Source organism: Hyla sarda, chromosome 8, assembly GCF_029499605.1.
Source record: "Hyla sarda isolate aHylSar1 chromosome 8, aHylSar1.hap1, whole genome shotgun sequence".
In the NCBI taxonomy this organism is placed as follows: Eukaryota; Metazoa; Chordata; class Amphibia; order Anura; family Hylidae; genus Hyla; species Hyla sarda.
The window spans coordinates 189889594-189915898 of NC_079196.1; the positions used below are offsets into that span (position 1 = coordinate 189889594).

Here is a 26305-nt window from a genome sequence, read left to right on the forward strand (position 1 = left end):
AGTTATAGGGGTCAGAAGATGACATTTTTAAACGTATAAATTTTCCTGCATGTAGTTATGATTTTTTCCAGAAGTGCGACAAAATCAAACCTATATAAGTAGGGTATCATTTTAACCGTATGGACCTACAGAATAATGATAAGGTGTAATTTTTACCGAAATATGCACTGCGTAGAAACGAAAGCCCCCAAAAGTTACAAAATGGCATTTTTTTTTTTCGATTTTGTCGCACAATGATTTTTTTTTCCGTTTCGCTGTGCATTTTTGGGTAAAATGACTAATGTCACTGCAAAGTAGAATTGGCGACGCAAAAAATAAGCCATAATATGGATTTTTAGGTGGAAAATTGAAAGGGTTATGATTTTTAAAAGGTAAGGAGGAAAAAACGAAAGTGCAAAAACGGAAAAACCCTGAGTCCTTAAGGGGTTAATGCAGTGGGGGCCATAGGAACACCATCTGCCACCTACACCATCAAGTTCTGATGTGATACAAAGACCTCTAAAAGGTGGAAGGGAACAACGTATGGTCCATTGTAACCAGTGGGGGGTAAAAACTTCTCCTGTAAGGCCCTAGTCTTGCATTATTAATTCCCTTCTTGGTAAGTGTTACTCGCCCCAAAAAGGACGGCCCCGTACGGGAACCTCTCCCTATTTCCACCTGCAAACATTGCCATTACCCAGGGTTTTTAGGTGGGAATAGGGAGAGTTTCCTGTGTGGGGACGCCCTTTTTAACCCCTTAAGGACACAGCCCTTTTTCACCTTAAGGACTGAGCCCTTTTTCGCAATTCTGACCACCGTCGCTTTACGAATTAATAACTCGAAAACACTTTTACCGAATATTATGATTCTGAGATTGTTTTTTCGTGACATATTCTACTTTATTTTGGGGGTAAATTTTCAGCTTTACTTGCATCCTTTTTTGGTGAAAAATCCAAAAATGTCATGAACATTTTGAAAATTTAGCATTTTTCTAACTTTGAAGCTCTCTACTTGTAAGGAAAATGGATATTCCAAAGAAATGTTATTAAATACAATATGTCCACTTTATGTTGGCATCATAAAATGGACTATTTTTGCTTTATGAAAAAAATTAGAGAGCTTCAAAAAATGTCATGAAAATTGCAAAATCTGAAGGGACAGATGTTACAGAACTACAACTCCCAGCATGCCTGGGCAGTCTATGCATGCTGCGAGTTGTAAATTGGCAACATCTGGAGGGCTACCATTTGGGCACAACTGTAACAGTGGTCTCCAATCTGTGACCCTCCAGATGTTGCAAAACTACAACTTTGGCTGTCTGGGCATGCTGGGAGTTGCAGTTTGGCCTTCCTAGTGGTTGCCACAGTAAAGATCACTTTACTTTCACTTTCATTCCCCCCCCCCCCCCCCCCCCACCGTTGTTTCCCTACCTGTGCCTGTCTCCAGCGATGATCGGGGGACCCCAGCCATCTTCTCCTCCAGGTACCGGCCTCCATCTTCTCCCCACGTTCCCCACAACATCCAGGGGTGGGCAGAATGGGGGTTGCAACCCACTGTCCTGCGCTGCCATTGGTCAGAATCAGTTCTGACCAATGGCAGGGGATAGGAGGAGATCGCAGCACTGAGACCTCGGTCCCAGCCCTCAGGATGATCGGGGCTGTCACTGACAGCTCCGATCATCCCTATTTTCCAGGCGATCGGGTCACCAGAGACCCAATCAGCCCCGAATAGCAGAAAATTGCATGTCTGAATTGACATGCGATTTTCTGCGATCACCGACATGGGGGGGTCTCAGGACCCCCTCAGCGATATGCCGGGATGCCTGCTGAATGATTTCAGCAGGCATCCCGGTCCGGTCCCCAACCGGCTAACGACAGGGATTGGAATTCCCACGGGCGTATGCATAGGCCCCACGTCCTTAAGGACTCAGGATGCATGGCGTATGCATACGCAAGGCGTTCTGAAGAGGTTGAGACAGCATAGAGAATGACAGCATCCGGACTGTAGAATGTAAACATTCTATTCTGTCATTCTACAGTCCGGATGCTGTCATTCTCTATTCACGAACTTATTGGTATATTCTCCTGTTAGTAACACGACGGAACGTATAGCGATCTATTTCATTGTCATTATATTTAAGTTATTAATTGCTTATTTCAGTTTTTTGTGTTTATTTGTATATCTTCACACAATGTACCATGTGATGTATGTATGACTAGCTCCTCCCACTTAAGTAGTTGGCGCTCAGTCTTCATGTATTTAAACCCTGTCTGCATCTTCTTGTACATACTCTGATCTGAAGAAGGGGGTGGCTCCCCCGAAACACGTACTCTGTATTTTATTGTTTTTTATTACAATAAACCTCCCAGTGTTTTGTACTACCACTACATCTCTGGTTTGGTTTACTTTGTGGGAATCTGCAGCACCTATTGGGGTCTTGTTGTTCTATATGCCAAAGTTTCATCAGGATTGGTTGTCTTTCCTCCCCTGTGACCTCCGGCTTGGCAGCAGTCCTACCATCTCTGCAACTTCTGGTAACCCCACTGTGGGTTGACACGCAAGTTTTCACTTGCTCTCAGGTGAGCAGCCACTACCTAGGGGTGTGTCTTAACCGACCCCCGATCTTTTATGTTGCTTACCCATACGGTATCACATGAGGCGCCTCCCTCCGGTCTCTCCTTTTTTCTCTTTTACAGGCTATTCACTATGTCATCTGGTCACTTTCAGGACTCCTGATGCTGCTGATGCCACCTCTAGGCTGTCTCATACTGCCACCATATGTCCTCCTCATGCTGATGCCAACTCCAGGCTGTCTCATTCTGCCACCATATGTTCTCCTCATGCTGCTGCCACCTCCAGGCTGTTTCATTCTGCAACTATATGGTCTCCTCATGCTTCCACCACCTCCAGGCTGTGTCTTTCAGCCACTATATGGTCTGCTCTTGCTGCCACCAACTCCAGGCTGTGTCATTCAGCCACTATATGGTCTCCTCATGCTGCTGCCAGCTACAGGCTGTGCCATTCAGTCACTATATGGTCTTCTCATGCCTCTGCCACCTCCAGGCTGTGACCACTGTCATGTGGTCTCCTCATGCTGCTGGCACATTAAATAAAACTTTTTAGGTTCATCTATTTGAAATCTTCAATTTAAATGCTAAAAAATATCTTTAATCTGCTCAACTATATGGTCTCCTCATGCTGTCACCACCTCCACGCTGTGTGATTATGCCGGTCTGCAACAGTGATTCTAATAGCGATGCCTCTAATCTGCATGTCATAATGAATAACAGTATTATTTCACTAAAACAGCACATACCCTATGTGTGTTACAGCAAGGCAAAGTGTTCTACACCCCTATTGAGGGTCTCTGTAGGCTAGAAATAGCTGGTTATAATACAGATACGACGGAAATAAATTCGGATATAACCAAATTTTTACGGATAATTCTGCGATTCTCCTAATCAATTTTTTCTAAAATTTGCTCATCTCTAGTTGCTATGGGCAACTGAACTGCTTTTCCTCTGCACAAGTTTTGATAAATCTCCCCCAATATGAATATTTATGAGGTGGGAGGGAATTTGGCAGCAGAGGGGCTGAAACCAGGGAAGCTCCGAAAGCCAGCCCCCGCCTCTATTGCACACAGGGTAAATTTACATATTAGCAACATGCCAGATTTCTCTGCAACGAAACTAAGTACATTATACATCATATTACTCAGGCTCACCCACACTATGAGGGAGATTTATCAAAACCTGTCCAGAGGAAAAGTTGCTGAGTTGCCCATAGCAACCAATCAGATCGCCGTTTTTCATTTTTAACAAGGCCTCTGAAAAATGAAAGAAGTTCCTCTGGACAGGTTTTGATAAATCTCCCCCTATATCCCTTTGTATTGGGTTTAGTGCAGGCCAACCATTTGTCAGATTCCCTTTAAAGATAACTTTAACCCCTTAATGACGCAGGGTATTTTCCGTTTTTGCATTTACATTTTTTCCTTATCACCTTCTAAAAATCATAACGCTTTCAATTTTGCACCTAAAAATCCATATTATGGCTTATTTTTTGTGCCACCAATTTTACTTTGCTGTGACATTAGTTATTTTACCCAAAAATCCACGGCGAAACGGAAAAAAAAAATAATTGTGCGACAAAACTGAAGAAAAAATTCCATTTGTAACTTTTGGGGGCTTCCGTTTCTACGCAGTTCATTTTCCAGTAAAATTCCACCTTATCTTTATTCTGTAGGTCCTTATGGTTAAAATGATACCCTACTTATGTAGGTTTGATTTTGTCGTACTTCTGGAAAAAATCATAACTACAAGCACGAAAATGTATACGTTTAAAAATGTCCTCTTGTGACCCCTATAACTTTTTTATTTTTCCGCATATAGGGATGTATGAGAGCTCATTTTTTTGCGCTGTGATCTGAAATTTTTATTGGTATCATTTTTGTTTTGATCGGACCTTTTTATTTCTTTTTATTAACTTTTTTATGGTATAAAAAGGGACCAAAAATACTCAATTTTGGACTTTGGAATTTTTTTACGTGTACACCATAGACCGCAAGGTTTAATTGCTATTATATTTTTATAGTTCAGACATTTATGCACGCGGCAATACCATATATGTTTATTTTTATTTACACTAGTTTTTTTTTTATTGGGAAAAGGGGGGTGATTCTGACTTTTATTTTATGGAAGGGGTTAAATGATCTTTATTAACACTTTATTTTCACTTTTATTTTCACTTTTTTTGCAGTGTTTTAGCTCCCATAAGGGGCTATAACACTGCTCACACTGATCTTCTGCCCTGATCACTGCCCGGCAATAGCCGGGCAATGATCAGTGTTGTCGCCGCTCGACTGCTCCTGCCTGAATCTCAGGCAGGGAGCAGTCATTCGGTGATCGGACAGCGAGGAGGCAGTTAGGGATCCTCCAGCTGTTCAGCAAGCTGTTCGGGACACCGCGATTTCATCGCGGCGGTCCCGAACAGCTCCATTGAGTTAGCCAGCACAGTTTACTTTCACTTTAGACGCGGCGATCAACTTTGATCACAGCGTCTGAAGGGTTAATACCGGGCATCACCGTGATTGGTGATCTCCGATATTAGCCACGGTCCCCGGCCATTGATAGCCGCCGGAACCAACGCGATCGCGGGAGCCTGCTCATGACGTACGCATACGTCATATAGCGGGAAGGGGTTAAAGGGATGATAGTATGTTGTCTTTTTCAGCTGATAAAAGAGCAGACATTTTTTTCTCTTCCTGCTTTAAACAAGTAGGGCTTTTGCTCTGTGATTGACACTTCAGACACACAGGATTTGATATTTTTGTGCAAACTACTAGCACTTTGCATAACTCACTAGCACAGTACAGCTTGCACACAAGCAGAAGAGCATGTTTACATAAAGATAAGGTTCCCAGCAAATAACGGCTCTGTGCAGAGAGTGTGTAGCGTCAGCAGCAGCCTGCCCACTGCGTCAGGATAAGAAAAGGTGGCCTGTGACCTAGGCAACTAGCAGTAAAGGCAGAGAAAAGAAGCTGTAACATTAGAGGGAGGCAAGTCTGAAATTTATACATACTTTTTTTTTTTTTTTTTACAAAAGTGTATGACTTTACATGTCCTACAATTTAAAAATGAATTATAGAGATGCTAATACCCTTTTAATTACTATATACAATAGATAAATATATTACATTACACACATCATGCTTCTAATCTTTTATCTTTGACAGTAATTTTGTTAAAGTCAATATTTAGTTTTATTGTTCCTTTTTAACTTACAGATTGTTCTTTTTTTTTTTTTTAGCAAACATTGAGTCATTATTTTGCACTTGAAATACACAGCGTTGATCAGTCTAAAAAGCTGGTGATGTGTTTTGACAACTGAAACTATTCATCCTTTTAAAGCTGTGAATGTTGCATGACCGATGGCGATCAGTCGTAACCTTTCACACAGGCATTCGCAAGGATTGACAGGAAGGGGCACAGAATTTTGAATGAGGCAGATTTATTACAGCATTTCTCCTGTATCAATATTAATACAGGGATACAGATGCAACACATAGGGATGAAAATGCATCATGGAACCCCACAGCAAAATGTAACATTGGACCCCACTCAGTGTCCACTCTATATGCTATGTCCACAGTATTGACACTCAGAATAGACAAGCATTGTATTATTAGGCTAAGTTATGGATACAAGATTTATGAGGATAGGAATTTCCCCCCTGGTATGGGGCAATTGGAATCAGCCTCATAAAGGTTTTTTTTCCTTTCAACACATTAGGAACACAAAAGGGATATAGGTTAAAGGGGTACTCCGGTGGTTAAGATTTTTGCCTATATTGCATCTTCTTTTAATGTTCATGTTTTTTGCAATTGACATGTATTATATGTTTGTGTAGCATGTGTCTTTTTTTCTTACCTGTTTGTGGGCCAGAAAGTTCTGTAGTTCTGTGTTGGATCTCTGACTGTTGTCCACAGGTTAGGATTAGGCTGTGGACAAGATGTCATGTTTTTTTTTTCTCTGTTCTTTCAAAACTGCATGAGAGATAAGCCACGCCCCCTCATCTCCCCCTCCAGGTGGTCACAGGTGTGCATGAGAGCAAGAAGCTCCTACACAGCTCCTCATCTCCCCTCCCCCTGCTCGGTCTTCTGAGGACGCAGGTCTGCACTGAAAGAACACAGAGAAGATAAGTGTTATCTGAAGGGGAGGATGACAAAGTGCACAGGCTGGGGATGTATGGACTGCAGGGGAATAAATCTCGGACTGGGGATGATTTCTATATGTGAGGGGGGGGATCCTGAATGACACATGCTGGGAGTTGTAGTCCCTGTTATATGTGTGTATGCTAGTGTTTACAAACCAGTCTGCCTCCAGCTGTATCAAAACTACAACTCCCAGCATGCCTGGACAGACTTTGGGCATGCTGGGAGTTGTAGTTTTACAACAGCTGGAGGCACACTGTCCTAGCCTATTCATCATACACATCATGTTACACCAGTGTATCCAAACCAGTGTGCCTCCAGCTGTTGTAAAACTACAACTCCCAGCATTCCCTGACAGCCTTTGAGCATGCTGGGAGTTGTAATTTTGCAACAGCTGGAGGCACACTGATTGGGAAACACTGGCCTAGCCTATTCAGTATATTACAAACAAAGTGCATTGTTTCCCAACCAGGGTGTCTTCAGCTGTATCAAAACTACAACTCCCAGCATGCCCAGACAGCTTTTGGCTGTCCAGGCATGCTGGTAGTAGTAGTTTTGCCACACCTGGAGGCACCCTGGTTGGGAAACACTGGTGTATGCCCTATAGAGGTGTAGTGAACTACAACCCCCAGGAGACTACAGAGGCAGCATGGTGGTGTTATACCACAGGCTGAAGACTCCTGAAAGACACATGCTGGGAGTTGTAGTCCCTTTTGTATGTTTATGACAGTGTATCCCAACCAAGGCTGATTATATAAGTGTGCTGTGTATAAGGGGGCCGACCCGAGAAAATAGTAGGGTGGGTAAAGGGCGGAACAAACAAACAAAAAAAAAAAAAAAGAAGCCGCCCCAAACCAGCAAGGCATATGGAAAACAAAGTGGGGGATAAAAAGACAACAAAGAAAGGAAATAGAGTAGGCTAAACAACAAGAATAGAAATGAAACAAAACAAATAGGGTAAGTCACAAACGGAAAAACACGTTGACCACTGGAGTACCCCTTTAACCTTGATGCACTCTCATCTTTTTTCAACCTTCTGACCTATGTTACTCGGCTATGTTCACACAAATGGCTGAAAATAAGTCTCAAAGTACACTACAAACATAACCATACACTATAAATATAAATGATGATGTCACAGCATAGATAATGCACATGATGATGTCACCGTACAGGGTCCATTTGGCAAAAATAAAGCTCAGGAATCATGCAATGTAACAGAATTAGGATAATGGGCATAGTGATAACACAGTACCAGTGTCATGTACAGTGCAATATAGTAATATAGGAATAATGCACATAGTGAAGTCACAGTACAGGTGTAATGCACATAATGATGTCACAGTACAGGAATAATGCACATAATTAAGTCACGGTACAGAAAATAATGCACATAATGCCACAGTACAGAATAATGCACATGATGTCAGAGTACAGGAATAATGGACATAATTATGTGCATTATTCCTGTACTGTGACATCACTTTGTCCATTATTTCTGTATTGTGACATCATGTGCATTATTACTGTACTGTGACATTATGTGCATTATTCCTGTACTGTGACATCACTAAGTCACTGTACAGAAAAGAATGCACATAATGCCACAGTACAGAAATAATGCACATGATGTCATAGTACAGAAATAATGCACATGACGTCACAGTACAGAAATAATGGACATAGTGATGTCACAGTTAGTGTCACTCGCGAATATTCGCAATGCGAATTCGCGAATATAGCACTAAATATTCGTAATTACAAATATTGCTTTATTTATTTTTATTTTTTTCACGGTACACATCACAGTGATCACCCCTTTCTGCTTCCAGCTTGTGTGGTCTAAAGAAGGCTCTAATACTACTGTGTGAGACTGGCGTACGAGTTTTCGCATATGTGAAAATTTGCATATGCTAATTTTCGCACATGCGAATTTTCGCTTATGCAAATTTTCGCATATGCAAATGTTCGCACATGCAAATTTACGTTTATGCTAATTTTAGCATATGCAAATGTTCGCATATGCGAAAATTCGTACGCCAGTCTCACACGCGAATATTACGAATATGCATATGTAGCGAATATATGACGAATATTTGTCCATATGTTTGAGAAATATCGCAAATTCGAATATGGTCTATGCTGCTCAACACTATGTCACAGTACATGAGTTATGCATATAAAATCATAATACAGAAATAATGCACATAATTATGTTACAGTTTAGGAATAATGACTATAGTGATGTCACAGTACATGACTGATGCACATAATGACGTCACAGCATAGAAACAATAAAAAAATAACATAACTGTACAGAAATAATGCACATAATGATGTCACAGCAATTAAACTATGGAAAAAAATTGACAGTCCAGGAATAATTTACAAGTTAACATACAGAACACACCCACTGATCTGCATTCATTTTTCAATGCTTTCCATCCATTACCAATAGTTAAAATTAACTGCACCTCATCTCTTCCATCAAGGACACTTATGACTAACAGCTAAACTATAATGAACACAATGCATCAAAATGAGTCATGTTGCCTATAGCAACTAATCATAGCAATCTCTTCTAAAATACACTACAAAATTACATAGGTTTGTTTTTTGGTAAAATGTATAATAAACAATTATAAAGAATATGGGGGAAATAAAAAGAAAGATGGTAAAACAGTAAAGGCCGACAATCAAAGGGAAACCAGGCTGACAAGTATGCAACTTTAGGTGCCACACACCCTGGTATGGGGTAGCTTACAAAAATGTCCACAATTTAAGCCATACACCCTACATCTTTAGGATATAAAATAACGAACCAAAACATTGTGACGGAAGAACTGAAAAAGGATGAATTCCCTTACAGGCTGGTGTTCAGCGATGAGGAAGGTCAAGTGCCACAACATTAGAATTTGAGCTCAGAAACAACATGTGCTCTTATCGAGCATATGAGGGACCCAAATACACATGTTCTGTGCAATGAGCAGGAGCAAAGTCTATTCTTTTTTGCTGAGGATACTGACTCTGGCTGCTCCTACCACATTTAATGCTGCCTTGATCACTATCAAGGAATTAAGAGGAAACAAATGGAGGACAGCGCCTCACGTAATTCCGTGGGCTTGGTATGTCCCAGGTGCCCCAAGTTGTACGGTGCTCACCTTTAGATGTGTCTTGGTTTAATGCGTTTCGCCCATTGGCCCCTTGATTTAAAGTCTTTTCTTTGAACATTTACCAGTCTGTGACATATGTTATACCACATTCTGATTATTATTCTGTTACCTACTCAATACTGTAACCCACCATACATTCCAGTGACACTGGTCTCCACCCACAATTTAAGCCCCGCCAGATGTGTTCTTTTTGGTGCCATTCACCTCTGTGTATATAAACCCACTGTGTGCTAACTTCATTATACAATTGATAAAGAGGGAATATACCCTTGAAACGCGATTTGCTCCACATGTATGAATAAAATACATGCTGCTTATTACCTACTGCATCCGTCTTCAATTCTTCAAACTCCAAGGCAGCGCCACTGCAAGTCTTTTTTCTGCTTTTACCTATTTTCTTGATCACTATGAAGGCAGCATTAAGGTTGCACCTGTGAGGCCATGCACCTATATCAGCCAACTTGGGTGGGGCTTGTGGCCTCTCTCCCCCCTTCCATTGTATGTGTGCTTAGTCACGCTGGAGGGAACTGGGAGCAGGCTGCATGTCGGCCTAATGCTGCTGTAATTGCCCACTGGCCCCTGGTTTTGCTTATCATGTACAGGTAGGTTAGTGTTAGGTCCCGCACCATTTGAGAAACCTTGGCGTTGGTGTGCGGGCTCTGGTGTGTCCTTCATATAAGGATACACTGGCGAATGTCTCAATTTTAACATCAGTGTTGAGGGATTAGCCAATGTCATTGTATACATCTACCACAGTAGTGCACCTACATTTCTGTATTGTATTCTAATTGTTACACATCCACACCGTTTATCTGGTGTAGGATTCTATTGTGGCACTTGTAGTCCGCTGCAGGCATCCTCCATTGTATGCATTTATATGCTGGGGATCGCCCCTAGCAACGGACTACAAGGACAGGATCTGCTCCCCCAGTATAAATGCACAACTGCATTTGGGGTTGAGCACCTCCAGCCATTTGAGACCACATCTTTGTTGTTGCTCCTACCTGGACACGTTGAATAGTCAGTCTGTTTGTGTTCGTGTTTTTGTACACTCACTTATGGATATCAGAAGAGTATTTTGCTGGTTGTTTACCGTCTATACTGTGCCTTGTCTAGGATCTGATGGCCCATAAGGGTGCAGGTGAATTCTTTAGTTATGATACTAAAGAGAACCATATCCGAAAATGATTTTCTACTGGGGGTATGATTAGAATGTAATAATGATTGTTACGCCGAGCGCTCCGGGTCCCCGCTCCTCCCCGGAGCGCTCGCTTCACTCTCCCCGCGGCAGCGCTCCGGTCACGTCCTCTGACCCGGGGCGCTGCGATTCCGCTGCCAGCCGGGATGCGATTCGCGATGCGGGTAGCGCCCGCTCGCGATGCGCACCCCGGCTCCCCTACCTGACTCGCTCTCCGTCTGTTCTGTCCCGGCGCGCGCGGCCCCGCTCCCTAGGGCGCGCGCGCGCCGGGTCTCTGCGATTTAAAGGGCCACTGCGCCGCTGATTGGCGCAGTGGTTCCAATTAGTGTTTACACCTGTGCACTTCCCTATATCACCTCACTTCCCCTTCACTCCCTCGCCGGATCTTGTTGCCTTAGTGCCAGTGAAAGCGTTCCTTGTGTGTTCCTTGCCTGTGTTTCCAGACCTTCTGCCGTTGCCCCTGACTACGATCCTTGCTGCCTGCCCCGACCTTCTGCTACGTCCGACCTTGCTTTTGCCTACTCCCTTGTACCGCGCCTATCTTCAGCAGCCAGAGAGGTGAGCCGTTGCTAGTGGATACGACCTGGTCACTACCGCCGCAGCAAGACCATCCCGCTTTGCGGCGGGCTCTGGTGAAAACCAGTAGTGGCTTAGAACCGGTCCACTAGCACGGTCCACGCCAATCCCTCTCTGGCACAGAGGATCCACTACCTGCCAGCCGGCATCGTGACAGTAGATCCGGCCATGGATCCCGCTGAAGTTCCTCTGCCAGTTGTCGCTGACCTCACCACGGTGGTCGCCCAGCAGTCACAACAGATAGCGCAACAAGGCCAACAGCTGTCTCAACTGACCGTTATGCTACAACAGTTACTACCACAGCTTCAGCAGTCATCTCCTCCGCCAGCTCCTGCACCTCCTCCGCAGCGAGTGGCCGCTCCTGGGATACGCTTATCCTTGCCGGATAAATTTGATGGGGACTCTAAGTTTTGCCGTGGCTTTCTTTCCCAATGTTCCCTGCATCTGGAGATGATGTCGGACCTGTTTCCCACTGAAAGGTCTAAGGTGGCTTTCGTAGTCAGCCTTCTGTCCGGAAAAGCCCTGTCATGGGCCACACCGCTCTGGGACCACAATGACCCCGTCACTGCCTCTGTACACTCCTTCTTCTCGGAAATCCGAAGTGTCTTTGAGGAACCTGCCCGAGCCTCTTCTGCTGAGACTGCCCTGTTGAACCTGGTCCAGGGTAATTCTTCCGTTGGCGAGTATGCCGTACAATTCCGTACTCTTGCTTCAGAATTGTCCTGGAATAATGAGGCCCTCTGCGCGACCTTCAAAAAAGGCCTATCCAGCAACATTAAAGATGTTCTGGCCGCACGAGAAATTCCTGCTAATCTACATGAACTTATTCACCTAGCCACTCGCATTGACATGCGTTTTTCCGAAAGGCGTCAGGAACTCCGCCAAGATATGGACTCTGTTCGCACGAGGCGTTTCTTCTCCTCGGCTCCTCTCTCCTCTGGTCCCCTGCAATCTGTTCCTGTGCCTCCTGCCGTGGAGGCTATGCAGGTCGACCGGTCTCGCCTGACACCTCAAGAGAGGACACGACGCCGTATGGAGAACCTCTGCCTGTACTGTGCTAGTACCGAACACTTCCTGAGAGATTGTCCTATCCGTCCTCCCCGCCTGGAAAGACGTACGCTGACTCCGCACAAAGGTGAGACAGTCCTTGATGTCTACTCAGCTTCTCCACGTCTTACTGTGCCTGTGCGGATGTCTGCCTCTGCCTTCTCCTTCTCTACAGTGGCCTTCTTGGACTCTGGATCTGCAGGAAATTTTATTTTGGCCTCTCTCGTCAACAGGTTCAACATCCCGGTGACCAGTCTCGCCAGACCCCTCTACATCAATTGTGTAAATAATGAAAGATTGGACTGTACCATACGTTTCCGCACGGAGCCCCTTCTTATGAGCATCGGATCTCATCATGAGAGGATTGAACTTTTGGTCCTCCCCAATTGCACCTCGGAAATTCTCCTTGGACTTCCCTGGCTTCAACTTCATTCCCCTACCCTGGATTGGTCCACTGGGGAGATCAAGAGTTGGGGGTCCTCTTGTTCCAAGAACTGTCTAAAACCGGTTCCCAGTAACCCTTGCCGTAACTCTGTGGTTCCTCCAGTAACCGGTCTCCCTAAGGCCTATATGGACTTCGCGGATGTGTTCTGCAAAAAACAAGCTGAGACTCTACCTCCTCACAGGCCTTATGATTGCCCTATCGACCTCCTCCCGGGCACTACTCCACCCCGGGGCAGAATTTATCCTCTCTCTGCCCCAGAGACTCTTGCCATGTCCGAATACGTCCAGGAGAATCTAAAAAAGGGCTTTATCCGTAAATCCTCCTCTCCTGCCGGAGCCGGATTTTTCTTTGTGTCCAAAAAGGATGGCTCCCTACGTCCTTGCATTGACTACCGCGGTCTTAATAAAATCACGGTTAAGAACCGCTACCCCTTACCCCTCATCTCTGAACTCTTTGATCGCCTCCAAGGTGCCCACATCTTCACTAAATTGGACTTAAGAGGCGCCTATAACCTCATCCGCATCAGAGAGGGGGACGAGTGGAAAACGGCATTTAACACCAGAGATGGACACTTTGAGTATCTGGTCATGCCCTTTGGACTGTGCAACGCCCCTGCCGTCTTCCAAGACTTTGTCAATGAAATTTTTCGTGATCTGTTATACTCCTGTGTTGTTGTATATCTGGACGATATCCTAATTTTTTCTGCCAATCTAGAAGAACACCGCCAGCATGTCCGTATGGTTCTTCAGAGACTTCGTGACAACCAACTCTATGCCAAAATTGAGAAATGTCTGTTTGAATGCCAATCTCTTCCTTTTCTAGGATATTTGGTCTCTGGCCAGGGACTACAGATGGATCCAGACAAACTCTCTGCCGTCTTAGATTGGCCACGCCCCTCCGGACTCCGTGCCATCCAACGCTTTTTGGGGTTCGCCAATTATTACAGGCAATTTATTCCACATTTTTCTACCATTGTGGCTCCTATCGTGGCTTTAACCAAAAAAAATGCTGATCCCAAGTCCTGGCCTCCTCAAGCAGAAGACGCCTTTAAACGACTCAAGTCTGCCTTTTCTTCGGCTCCCGTCCTCTCCAGACCTGACCCTTCCAAACCCTTCCTATTGGAGGTTGATGCCTCCTCAGTGGGAGCTGGAGCTGTTCTTCTACAAAAAAATTCTTCCGGGCATGCTGTCACTTGTGGTTTTTTCTCTAGGACCTTCTCTCCAGCGGAGAGGAACTACTCCATCGGGGATCGAGAGCTTCTAGCCATTAAATTAGCACTTGAGGAATGGAGGCATCTGCTGGAGGGATCAAGTTCTCCTGTTATTATCTACACCGACCACAAGAACCTCTCCTACCTCCAGTCTGCCCAACGGCTGAATCCTCGCCAGGCCCGGTGGTCTCTGTTCTTTGCCCGATTTAATTTTGAGATTCACTTTCGTCCTGCCGATAAGAACATTAGGGCCGATGCTCTCTCTCGTTCCTCGGATGCCTCAGAAGTTGAACTCTCTCCGCAACACATCATTCCACCTGACTGCCTGATCTCCACTTCTCCTGCCTCCATCAGGCAGACTCCTCCAGGAAAGACCTTTGTTTCTCCTCGCCAACGCCTCGGAATCCTCAAATGGGGTCACTCCTCCCATCTCGCAGGTCATGCGGGTATCAAGAAATCTGTGCAACTCATCTCCCGCTTCTATTGGTGGCCGACTCTGGAGACGGATGTTGTGGACTTTGTGCGAGCCTGCACTATCTGTGCCCGGGATAAGACTCCTCGCCAGAAGCCCGCTGGTTTTCTTTATCCTCTGCCTGTCCCCGAACAGCCTTGGTCTCTGATTGGTATGGATTTTATTACTGATTTACCCCCTTCCCGTGGCAACACTGTTATTTGGGTGGTCGTTGATCGATTCTCCAAAATGGCACATTTCATCCCTCTTCCTGGTCTTCCTTCTGCGCCTCAGTTGGCTAAACAATTTTTTGTACACATTTTTCGTCTTCACGGATTGCCTACGCAGATTGTCTCGGATAGAGGCGTCCAATTCGTGTCTAAATTCTGGAGGGCTCTCTGTAAACAACTCAAGATTAAATTAAATTTTTCTTCTGCATATCATCCCCAGTCCAATGGACAAGTAGAAAGGATTAACCAGATCTTGGGTGATTATTTGCGACATTTTGTTTCCTCCCGCCAGGATGACTGGGCAGATCTCCTCCCATGGGCCGAATTCTCGTATAACTTCAGGGTCTCTGAGTCTTCCTCCAAATCCCCATTTTTCGTGGTGTACGGCCGTCACCCTCTTCCCCCCCTCCCTACTCCCTTGCCCTCTGGTCTGCCCGCTGTGGATGAAATTTCTCGTGACCTTTCCATCATATGGAGAGAGACCCAAAATTCTCTCTTACAGGCTTCATCACGCATGAAGAAGTTCGCGGATAAGAAAAGAAGAGCTCCCCCCGTTTTTTCCCCTGGAGACAAGGTATGGCTCTCCGCTAAATATGTCCGCTTCCGTGTCCCTAGCTACAAGTTGGGACCACGCTATCTTGGTCCTTTCAAAATTTTGTGTCAAATGAATCCTGTCTCTTATAAACTTCTTCTTCCTCCCTCTCTTCGTATCCCTAATGCCTTTCACGTCTCTCTTCTCAAACCACTCATCCTCAACCGTTTTTCTCCCAAGTCTGTTCCTCCCACTCCTGTTTCCGGCTCCTCGGACATCTTCTCGGTCAAGGAAATTTTAGCTGCCAAAAAGGTCAGAGGGAAAAATTTTTTTTTAGTGGACTGGGAGGGTTGTGGTCCTGAAGAGAGATCCTGGGAACCTGAGGACAACATCCTAGACAAAAGTCTGCTCCTCAGGTTCTCAGGCTCTAAGAAGAGGGGGAGACCCAAGGGGGGGGGTACTGTTACGCCGAGCGCTCCGGGTCCCCGCTCCTCCCCGGAGCGCTCGCTTCACTCTCCCCGCGGCAGCGCTCCGGTCACGTCCTCTGACCCGGGGCGCTGCGATTCCGCTGCCAGCCGGGATGCGATTCGCGATGCGGGTAGCGCCCGCTCGCGATGCGCACCCCGGCTCCCCTACCTGACTCGCTCTCCGTCTGTTCTGTCCCGGCGCGCGCGGCCCCGCTCCCTAGGGCGCGCGCGCGCCGGGTCTCTGCGATTTAAAGGGCCACTGCGCCGCTGATTGGCGCAGTGGTTCCAATTAGTGTTTACACCTGTGCACTTCCCTATATCACCTCACTTCCCCTTCACTCCCTCGCCGGATCTTGTTGCCTTAGTGCCAGTGAAAGCGTTCCTTGCCTGTGTTTCCAGACCTTCTGCCGTTGCCCCTGACTACGATCCTTGCTGCCTGCCCCGACCTTCTGCTACGTCCGACCTTGCTTTTGCCTACTCCCTTGTACCGCGCCTATCTTCAGCAGCCAGAGAGGTGAGCCGTTGCTAGTGGATACGACCTGGTCACTACCGCCGCAGCAAGACCATCCCGCTTTGCGGCGGGCTCTGGTGAAAACCAGTAGTGGCTTAGAACCGGTCCACTAGCACGGTCCACGCCAATCCCTCTCTGGCACAGAGGATCCACTACCTGCCAGCCGGCATCGTGACAATGATAAGACATATGGGGGGGGGGGGGGGATTATCCATTCCTGCAGCATGCGTATAGCCTGCTTTAAATTGCTGTTTAGGGAGAAGGGTTATTGGAGTAAGCTCAAACTCTATTTACATTGAACCCAAAATTAAATAGCATTACCCTGGTGCATTCTACCTTGTGTGCACTTATAGAACTGTATCTTCTATTGGAGTAATAATGGCTGGAACCAAATTATTGGTAGATTAAATATTCCATCCATTGCTCTTACGTATTTGTAATGCATCTAAATGACAATGACAAAACTGTGGGGGAGATTTATTTAGGACTGGCATTTTCTACACCAAACCAGCCTAAACATAAATCCTCTGGAGTAAGATTATCCATTTTTACTAAGAGCTGCATGCTTCTATAACTGTTTATGTGCTATTAGCTGGTGTAAATTTCCACTAGTTTCTGGTATAATCTGTAGTAAGTGTGTCCGACTCTAGTAGTGTAAGAACTGAAAAAGGCGCACATTTTTGTGTGACATTTTGTGCACAAAATTTGGTATTTAGTCCTGCCACAAAACTAAAGGAAATGAACGGGTACATTTTCCCTCTATGTTATTATTAATTCAAGAAATTCTCCAAACTTACTGCTCAAAAAAATATAGGGAACACTTAAACAACACAATGTAACTCCAAGTCAATGACACTTCTGTGAAATCACACTGTCCACTCAGGAAGAACACTGATTGACAATCAATTTCACATGATGTTGTGCAAATGGAACAGACAACAGGTGGAAATTATAGGCAATTAGCAAGACACCCCCAATAAAGGAGTGGTTCTGAAGGCGGTGACCACAGACCACATCTCATGTTGTATGCTTCCTGGCTGATGTTTTGGTCACTTTTGAATTCTGGCAGTGCTTTCACTCTAGTGGAAGCATGAGACGGAGTCTACAACCCACACAAGTGGCTCAGTTAGTGCAGCTCATCCAGGATGGCACATCAATGCGAGCTGTGAAAAAAAGTTTTGCTGTGTCTGTCAGCGTAGTGTCCAGAGCATGTAGGCACTACCAGGAGACAGCCAGTACATCAGGTAATGCGGAGGAGGCAGTAGGAGGGCAACAACCCAGCCTTTGTGCAAGGTGGAGCAGGAGGAGCACTGCCAGAGTCCTGCAAAATGACCTCCAGCAGGCCACAAATCTGCATGTGTCCACTCAAACGGTCCGAAACAGACTCTATGAGGGTGGTATGGGGGCCCTACGTCCACAGGTGGGGGTTGTGTTTACAGCCCAACACCGTGCAGGACGTTTGGCATTCGCCAGAGAACAACAATATTGGCAAATTCACCACTGGTGCCCTGTGCTCTTCACAGATGAAAGCAGGTTTACACTGAGCACATGTGAAAGACATGACAGAGTCTGGAGACGCTGTGGAGAACATTCTGCTGCCTGCAACATCCTCCAGCATGACCGGTTTGGCGGTGGGTCAGTAATGGTGGGGGGTGACATTTCTTTGGAGGGCCACACAGCCCTCCATGTGCTTGCCAGAGGTAGCCTGACTGCCATTAGGTACCGAGATGAGAGCTTCAGACCCCTTGTGAGACCATATGCTGGTGCGGTTGGCCCTGGGTTCCTCTGAATGCAAGACAATGCTAGACCTCATGTGGCTGGAGTGTGTCAGCAGTTCCTGCAGGAGGAAGGCATTGATGCTATGGACTGGCCCGCTCATTCCCCAGACCTGAATCCGATTGAGCACATCTGGGACATCATGTCTCCCTCCATCCACCAACACCACGTTGCACCACAGACTGTCCAGGAGTTGGCGGATGCTTTAGTCCAAGTCTGGGAGGACATCCTCAGGAGACCATTATCAGGAGCATGCCCAAGCGTTGTAGAGAGGTCATATGGACACGTGGAGGCCACACACACTACTGAGCCTCATTTTGACTTGTTTTAAGGACATTACATAAAGTTGGATCAGCCTGAAGTGTGGTTTTCCACTTTGATTTTGAGTGTGACTCCATATCCAGGCCTCCCTGCGTTGATAAATTTGATTTCCATTGATAATTTTTGTGTGATTTTGTTGCCAGCACATTCAACTATGTGAAGATGAAAGTATTTCATACGATTAGTTCATTCATTCAGATCTAGGATGTGTTATCTTAGTGTTCCCTTTATTTTTTTGAGCAGTGTTATTTTTTTTAGCCTAGACCAGTGTTTCCCAAGGGCGGACCTTAAGTACCCCCCCCCCAACAGGTCATGTTTGTGGTGATGCCTAATGAAATGACCATAAACAATAGTGTTGAGCGAAAATTTGCACGCTCGTTTCACACTGTACTATTAGAGCTTTCGTTACACCAAACAAGCTAGAAGGAGAGAGGGATGATCACTGTGATGTGTACTGTGAAAAAATAAATAAATAAAACGAATATTCGTAATTACGAATATATAGTGCTATATTCGCGAATATTTGCGAATTTGCGAATTTGCAATATTCGCGAATAAAATTCGCTTTGCGAATATTCGCGAGCAACACTAATAAACAAATCACCTGTGAAAGACTAAGGAAATCCTGAGGACATGACCTATTGGAGGTACTTGAGTACCGCTCTTGGGAAACACTGGTCTAGGCCATTATTGATAGTTAAATTAAAGGGGTCCCACCACTTCTTAACCCCTTAAGGACCCAGCCATTTTACACCTCAGGACCCGGCCATTTTTTGCAATTCTGACCACTGTCACTTTAAACATTAATAACTCTGGAATGCTTTTAGTTATCATTCTGATTCCGAGATTGTTTTTTCGTGACATATTCTACTTTAACATAGTGGTAAAATTTTGTGGTAACTTGCATCCTTTCTTGGTGAAAAATCCCAACATTTTATGAAAAATTTGAAAATTTTGCATTTTTTTTTAACTTTGAAGCTCTCTGCTTGTAAGGAAAATGGATATTACAAATAATTTTTTTTTTTATTCACATATACAATATGTCTATTTTATGTTTGCATCATAAAATTTACGTGTTTTTACTTTTGGAAGTCACCAGAGGGCTTCAAAGTTCAGCAGCAATTTTCCAATTTTTCACTAAATTTCCAAACTCACAATTTTTCATGGACCAGTTCAGGTTTGAAGTGGATTTGAAGGGTCTTCATATTAGAAATACCCCACAAATTACCCCATTATAAAAACTGCACCCCCCAGAGTATTCAAAATGACATTCAGTCCGCGTTTTAACCCTTTAGGTGTTTCACAGGAATAACAGCAAAGTGAAGGAGAAAATTCACAATCTCCATTTTTTACACTCGCATGTTCTTGTAGACCCAATTTTTGAATTTTTACAAGGGGAAAAAGGAGAAAATGTATACTTATATTTGTAGCCCAATTTCTCTCGAGTAAGCACATACCTCATATGTCTATGTAAAGTGTTCGGCGGGCACAGTAGAGGGCTCAGAAGCGAAGGAGCGACAAGGGGATTTTGGAGAGTATGTTTTTTTTAAATGGTTTTTGGGAGGCATGTTGCATTTAGGAAGCCCCTATGGTGCCAGAACAGCAAAAATCCCCCACATGGCATACCATTTTGGAAACTAGACCCCTTGAGGTACGTAACAAGGAATAAAGTGAGCCTTAATACCCCACAGGGGTTTCACGACTTTTGCATATGTAAAAAAATAAAAATAAAATTTCACTAAAATGTGTGTTTCCCCCCAAATTTCACATTTTTGCAAGGGTTAATAGCAGAAAATACCCCCCAAATATTGTAACCCCATCTCTTCTGAGTATGGAGGTATCCCATAAGTTGACCTGAGGTGTACTATGAGTGAACTACAATGCTCAGAAGAGAAGGAGTCATATTTGGCTTTTTGAGAGCAAATTTTGCTCGGGGGGCATGTCGCATTTAGGAAGCCCATATGGTGCCAGGACAGCAAAATAACCCCCACATGGCATACCATTTTGGAAACTAGACCCCTTGAGGAACGTAACAAGGCATGAAATGAGCATTTACCCCCCACTGGTGTCTGTCAAATCTTTGGAACAGTGGGCTGTACAACATTTTTAATTTGCACAGCCCACTGTTCCAAAGATCTGTCAGACACCAGTGGGGTGTAAATTCTCACTGCACCCCTCATTACATTCCGTGAGGGGTCTAGTTTCCGAAATGGGGTCACATGTGGGGTTTTGTTTTTTTTGCGTTTGTCAAAACCGCTGTAACAATCAGCCACCCCTGTGCAAATCACCTCAAATGTACATGGTGCACTCTCCCTTCTGGGCCTTGTTGTGCGCCCCCAGAGCACTTTGTGCCCACATATGGGGTATCTCCGTAGTCGGGAGAAATTGTGTTGCAAATTTTGTGGGGCGTTTTTCCCCTTTACCTCTTGTCAAAATGAAAAGTATAGGGCAACACCAGCATGTTAGTGTAAAAAGTTTATTTTTTTTACACTAACATGCTGGTGTAGACCCCAACTTCACCTTTTCATAAGGGGTGAAAGGAGAAAAAGACCCCCAAGATTTGTAAGGCAATTTCTCCCGAGTACGGCGATACCCCATATGTGGCCCTAAACTGTTGCCCTGAAATACGACAGGGCTCCAAAGTGAGAGCGCCATGTGCATTTGAGGCCTGAATTAGGGATTTGCATAGGGGTGGACATAGGGGTATTCTACGCCAGTGATTCCCAAACAGGGTGCCTCCAGCTGTTGTAAAACTCCCAGCATGCCTGGACAGTCAACGGCTGTCTGGCAATACTGGGAGTTGTTGTTTTGCAACAGCTGGAGGCTCCATTTTGGAAAGAGTGGCGTACCAGACGTTTTTCATTTTTATTGGGGAGGGAGGGGGGCTGTGTAGGGGTATGTGTATATGTAGTGTTTTTTATTTTATTTTGTGTTAGTGTAGTGTAGTGTTTTTAGGGTACAGTCACACGGGCGGGGGGATTACAGCGAGTTTGAGCTGCCGCGCAAAATTTGCTGCATCGCAAACTTGCAGCCCGATACTCACTGTAAGCCCCCTGCCCATGTGAATGTACCCTGTACATTCACAGGGGGGGGACCTCCAGCTGTTGCAAAACTACAACTCCCAGCATGCCTGAGAATGTTTGGGAGTTGTGGTTTTGCAACAGCTGGAGGCACACGGGTTGGGAAACACTGAGTTAGGAAACAATGTTTCCCAACCAGTGTGCCTCCAGCTGTTGCAAAACCACAACTCCCAAACATTCTCAGGCATGCTGGGAGTAGTAGTTCGGCAACATCTTTAGAGCCAGATGTTGCCGAACTACAACTCCCAGCATGCTTGGAGTTGTAGTTTTGCAACATCTGGAGGACTACAGTTTGCAGACCACTAATACAGTGGTTCCCAATCTGTGCCCTTCCAGATGTTGCAAAACTACAACTCCCAGTATGCCAAAACTGTCCAGGCATGCTGGGAGTTGTAGTTCTGCAACATCTGAAGGGCCAGATGTTACAGAACTACAACTCCCAGCATGCCTGGACAGTAAGGGCATGCTGAGGATGTGTAGTTTTGCAACATCTGGAAGGGCACAGTGGTCTCCAAACTGTGTACCTCCAGATGTTGCAAAACTGCAACTCCCAGTATGCCCAGACGCCAGGGGCTGTCTGGGCATGCTGGGAGTTGTAGTTTACAGGGTCCTATTACAGCAATGCATGTCGCTTTACGGCGACGTGCATTGCTGTAAAGGGCCCGACCACGGCTGAAGATCTACTCACCTGTCGCCGCCGCCGCCGTCTTCATCGTCTGGATCCGGGTCTTCAGGGACGAGGTAAGTACCGGGGCCGGTCCCCAGCACTCCCCCGTCCCCCGCCGCGTCCTCCGGTCTTCCTCCCGTCTTCCTCCCGTCCTCTCCGGCCTTTCAGGGGCCGGGCAGGACGGGAGGAAGTAACCGCCCCCCCTCCTGCGATTGGTCGGTTAACTAACCGACAGATCGCAGGGGATCGGAGGAGGTGGCAGGCTTGCCACCTCGCTCCTATTCTTTAGCATGGTCCTGGCTGTCTGTGACAGCCGGGATCATGCGAAATTACCGGGCGGTCGGGTCCCAGAGACCCGATCAGCCCGGTATCGCCGCAGATCGCAAGGGCGATTTCCCTTGCGATTTGCGGCGATCGCCGACATGGGGGGCCTACATGGCCCCCCTCGGCGTTTGCCCTGGATGCCTGCTGAAGGATTTCAGCAGGCATCCAGTTCCGATCTCTGCCCGGCGAGCGGCAGAGACCGGAAAACGCCATGACGTATGCATACGTCATGGGTCCTTAAGACCCAGGGTGTGAAGACGTATGCATACGTCATGGGTCCTGAACAGGTTAAGGTCCAAATGGCTAGTTTTTTTTTTTTTTTAAAGCCGAGGTATGTGCTCTCAAATCACCCAAGTGCAAGTAAAAAGTCCAAATGGCTAGTTTTTGATTGAAAGAGCTTTATTTTCCGTTCAGTCATTACAAGTCATACAATAAATTACAGTCACACAAAGCATGACAGTACAATACACAGCAAAGGTTCCCTAAGCTATACATCGCACACCATGCTACTCTAACACTCCGCTCAATCCTGTAATAGAAAGGCACAAGAGATCGAACAACAAAACAATACAATCTGTGATCAGGGTAGGGGTGTGGGCGACTATGTGGGGGTGGGGAGGGGGCAGATCACAGGGCCAAACTGCTGGGCTGTATCTTCAGGGAGACATGGGAGAAGGAGAGGGGTCCAAATGGCTAGTAGGATTTTTTTTTTTTTTTATCTAAAGCCGAGGAACGTGCTCTCGATTCACCCAAAGTGCAAGAAAAAGTGCAAACGTGTTACACTAAAAAAAACGTGCACAAAGGATGCGGTCTATCGCAAGCCCTTCTCCGATAGGAGAGAGGCCTCCCAACAAACCTTACCCTTCGCCTCCAGACCAGAAGGTACCTGCGAGGTTCCAGGTTCGATGTCCCTTTTCGCCGAAGCTACTAGGGGACCACAAATGCTCCCGGCATCCCCCTTGCGTTAGCCAAGGTATCTGCCCGCAGAGCCGATAACGGTAGGTACCCTGCCAAAGCAGGAGTACCCGGGGTGTTTGCAGGGAGGTGCGGAACCTAATGGCCACACACACCTCCCCTAGACCGCCAGGAGGGACACCCAGAAGGGCTACCGCATCCTGACAAATCCTGTGAACACACAACACGCAAAAAGTGACACAAAAAGAAAGAAATAAGTGAATGTGTGCAGATATACTGCCATGACATCCGGCCGGATCTATAAAAATTTCTCTGATCCTAGCCAGAAGGCCGGGAATCAAGAGGTGAGTGCCACAAGGTGAAGAGATTATGGTGCCCGTGCTTCAACTCAGTGAGCCTATCCTCCCAGTGAGTTTCGGCACCTCGGGGTCACCACTCCCCGAGGCACAAAAGTACCTCGGCTCTAGACCCTCCCAGCCTCATGGCGAGACCCGGAGGGAACAGGTCACATCGGGGCAGCCGTCGAGCTGATTCCTCAGAACCAGCCCCGGAAAGCCCTGGTACACCTGCATCCTCCATGCAGCACCCATCCCCACCAGCATGAAAACTGATAAGAACAGATACTACACTTGATCTTAGCCAAAAGGCCGAAAAGCGATGGCTAGTAGGATTGCACAACATATCACTCTTTTCCTCAGTAATGTGAAAGTGTGGTTTTTATTATATGTGGGTACTTTTGCTGGCACTTTCATGGGTATCTGAGACATGCATTGACTTAAATGTCATTTGAGCTCCATTGGGAATTCTGGGAAGAAAGGATATGCAAAGCAGTTCTCTGACTTATAAAGGGAAACCCACATGGAAAAAGTTGTGAGAACTGCTTTGCATATCTTTTATTCCTAGAGTTCCCAGTAGAGCGTGAATGGTCTATAAGTCTCCACATGTCTTGATGACACTCTCCTTAAGGAGAAACATTACCTCTTTAGTCCCACAGTGATAGGCCTCCCACTAACCAGCACTTGGGAAATCAGACCTGAAACAGCTGTCTGCAGATGGCTGTTGCTTCTTGTCCTTTTTGCTGAGATTAAGTGTAGTATCTGTTCTTATCAGGCAGCCCACTGGTAGGAATGGATGGCTGCATGGAGGAACAGGTGTTCTGGGGCTGGTGCCCACCCAGCTCTACGGCCGCCTTGATGTGACCTGTTTCCTCTGGGTCTCGCCTAGAGGGTCTAGAGCCGAGGTACTTTTAGTGTCTCGGGGAATGGTGACCCCGAGCTGCTGAAGCTCACTGAGTTGAAGCACTGGCACCATGATCTCTTCACCTTAGTGATACTCACCTCTTGATTCACTGCCTTCTGGCTAAGATCAGAGACATTTTTATAGATCTGGCCGGATGTCCTGGCAGTATACCTGCACACACTTACTTATGTCTTTTTGTTCACTGTGTCACTTTTTGTATGTTGTGTGTCCACAGGATTGTTAGGATGCGGTAACCCTTCTGGGTGTCCCTCCTAGTGGTCTAGGGGAGGTATGTGTGGCCATTAGGTTCCACAACTTCCTGCAACAAAAAAAAACAGGTACTCCTGCGGGCAGATACCTTGGCTAACGCTAAGGGGGATGCCGGGAGCATTTGTGGTCCCTTAGTAGCTTTGGCGAAAAGGGACATCGAACCTGGGACCTCGCAGGCACCCTTTGGTCTGGAGGCGAAGGGTAAGGTTTGTTGGGGGACCTCTCTCCTGTCGGAGAAGGGCTTGTGATAGACCGCATCCTTTGTGCACTATTGTTTAGTGTAACATGTTTGCACTTTGGGTGATTCGAAAGCAAGTTCCTCGGCTCTAAACATTTTTTAAATTATCTCTGTCTGGAGAGATTTCTGGCTTGTACGGCATCCATTTTAGGACATCGTCAGTCGTCAGCTGTATCTTCGTCCAGCTTTGGGCAAAACAGCATCCCGCCTCCTCCCTCAGACCAATATCCAGTCAGTCATCAGTCACAACTCCCTCCTACGTCATCCAAAACTCTTTCATCCCTCAGACAAAAAACCTCCGTCCGTATAGCAGAGCCGAATCAGTGTCGGCTCTCTGCTATAGGGGTCCTGCTATACATGCTATTCAGTATTGTCTCTGCTATACAGACTCTGTAGAACATGTAGTGTTTGCAGTACAAGTGCAAGTTTCAGTTTCGACTCTCCTGTACATGCTGTGCAGCTTCGGCTCTGCTATGCGGCAGGAAGTTTCGTCTGAGGAAGAATCGTCGGAGGGATGAGTTTTGGACGAGGGAGTTTCGGAAGAGGGAGGAGGGAGTTGTTGCTGATGGATGACGGCGATTGGTGTGAAGGAGGAGGTGGGATGCTGTTTCGCCTGACACGGGACGAAGTTACAGCTGACAACTGACTATGTCCTAAAATGGACACCGTAGGCTTGGTATACATTCCCAGTCAGTTCTCAAGACTTCTAGTTGGAGTTAAACATTGCATATTGAGTCTTCCCTGTTATGGAAAATCTACGTGTGTGTTCTTGCAAAAATCTGACTAGGCCTCCGAATACTGCTATTTTAAGAGACCTGCAGGGTCTCTTAAAGACACAGGATCCTAACAGAACTCCATTGTCACCATATGTCCCAATAACCAGAATGTGTAGTTGTCAATGGGAGAAACCATATGGGACCAAATGGGTGTAACTAGAATTGTTAGGG

The 26305-nt window shown here is 46.0% G+C and overlaps 1 pseudogene; it reads right to left on the reverse strand.

Annotated features, from left to right (window-relative positions):
• Positions 1-24110: 24110 nt before the first annotated feature.
• Positions 24111-24270, reverse strand: LOC130290035 (U2 spliceosomal RNA; annotated as a pseudogene).
• Between the last annotated feature and the right edge of the window lie 2035 nt (positions 24271-26305).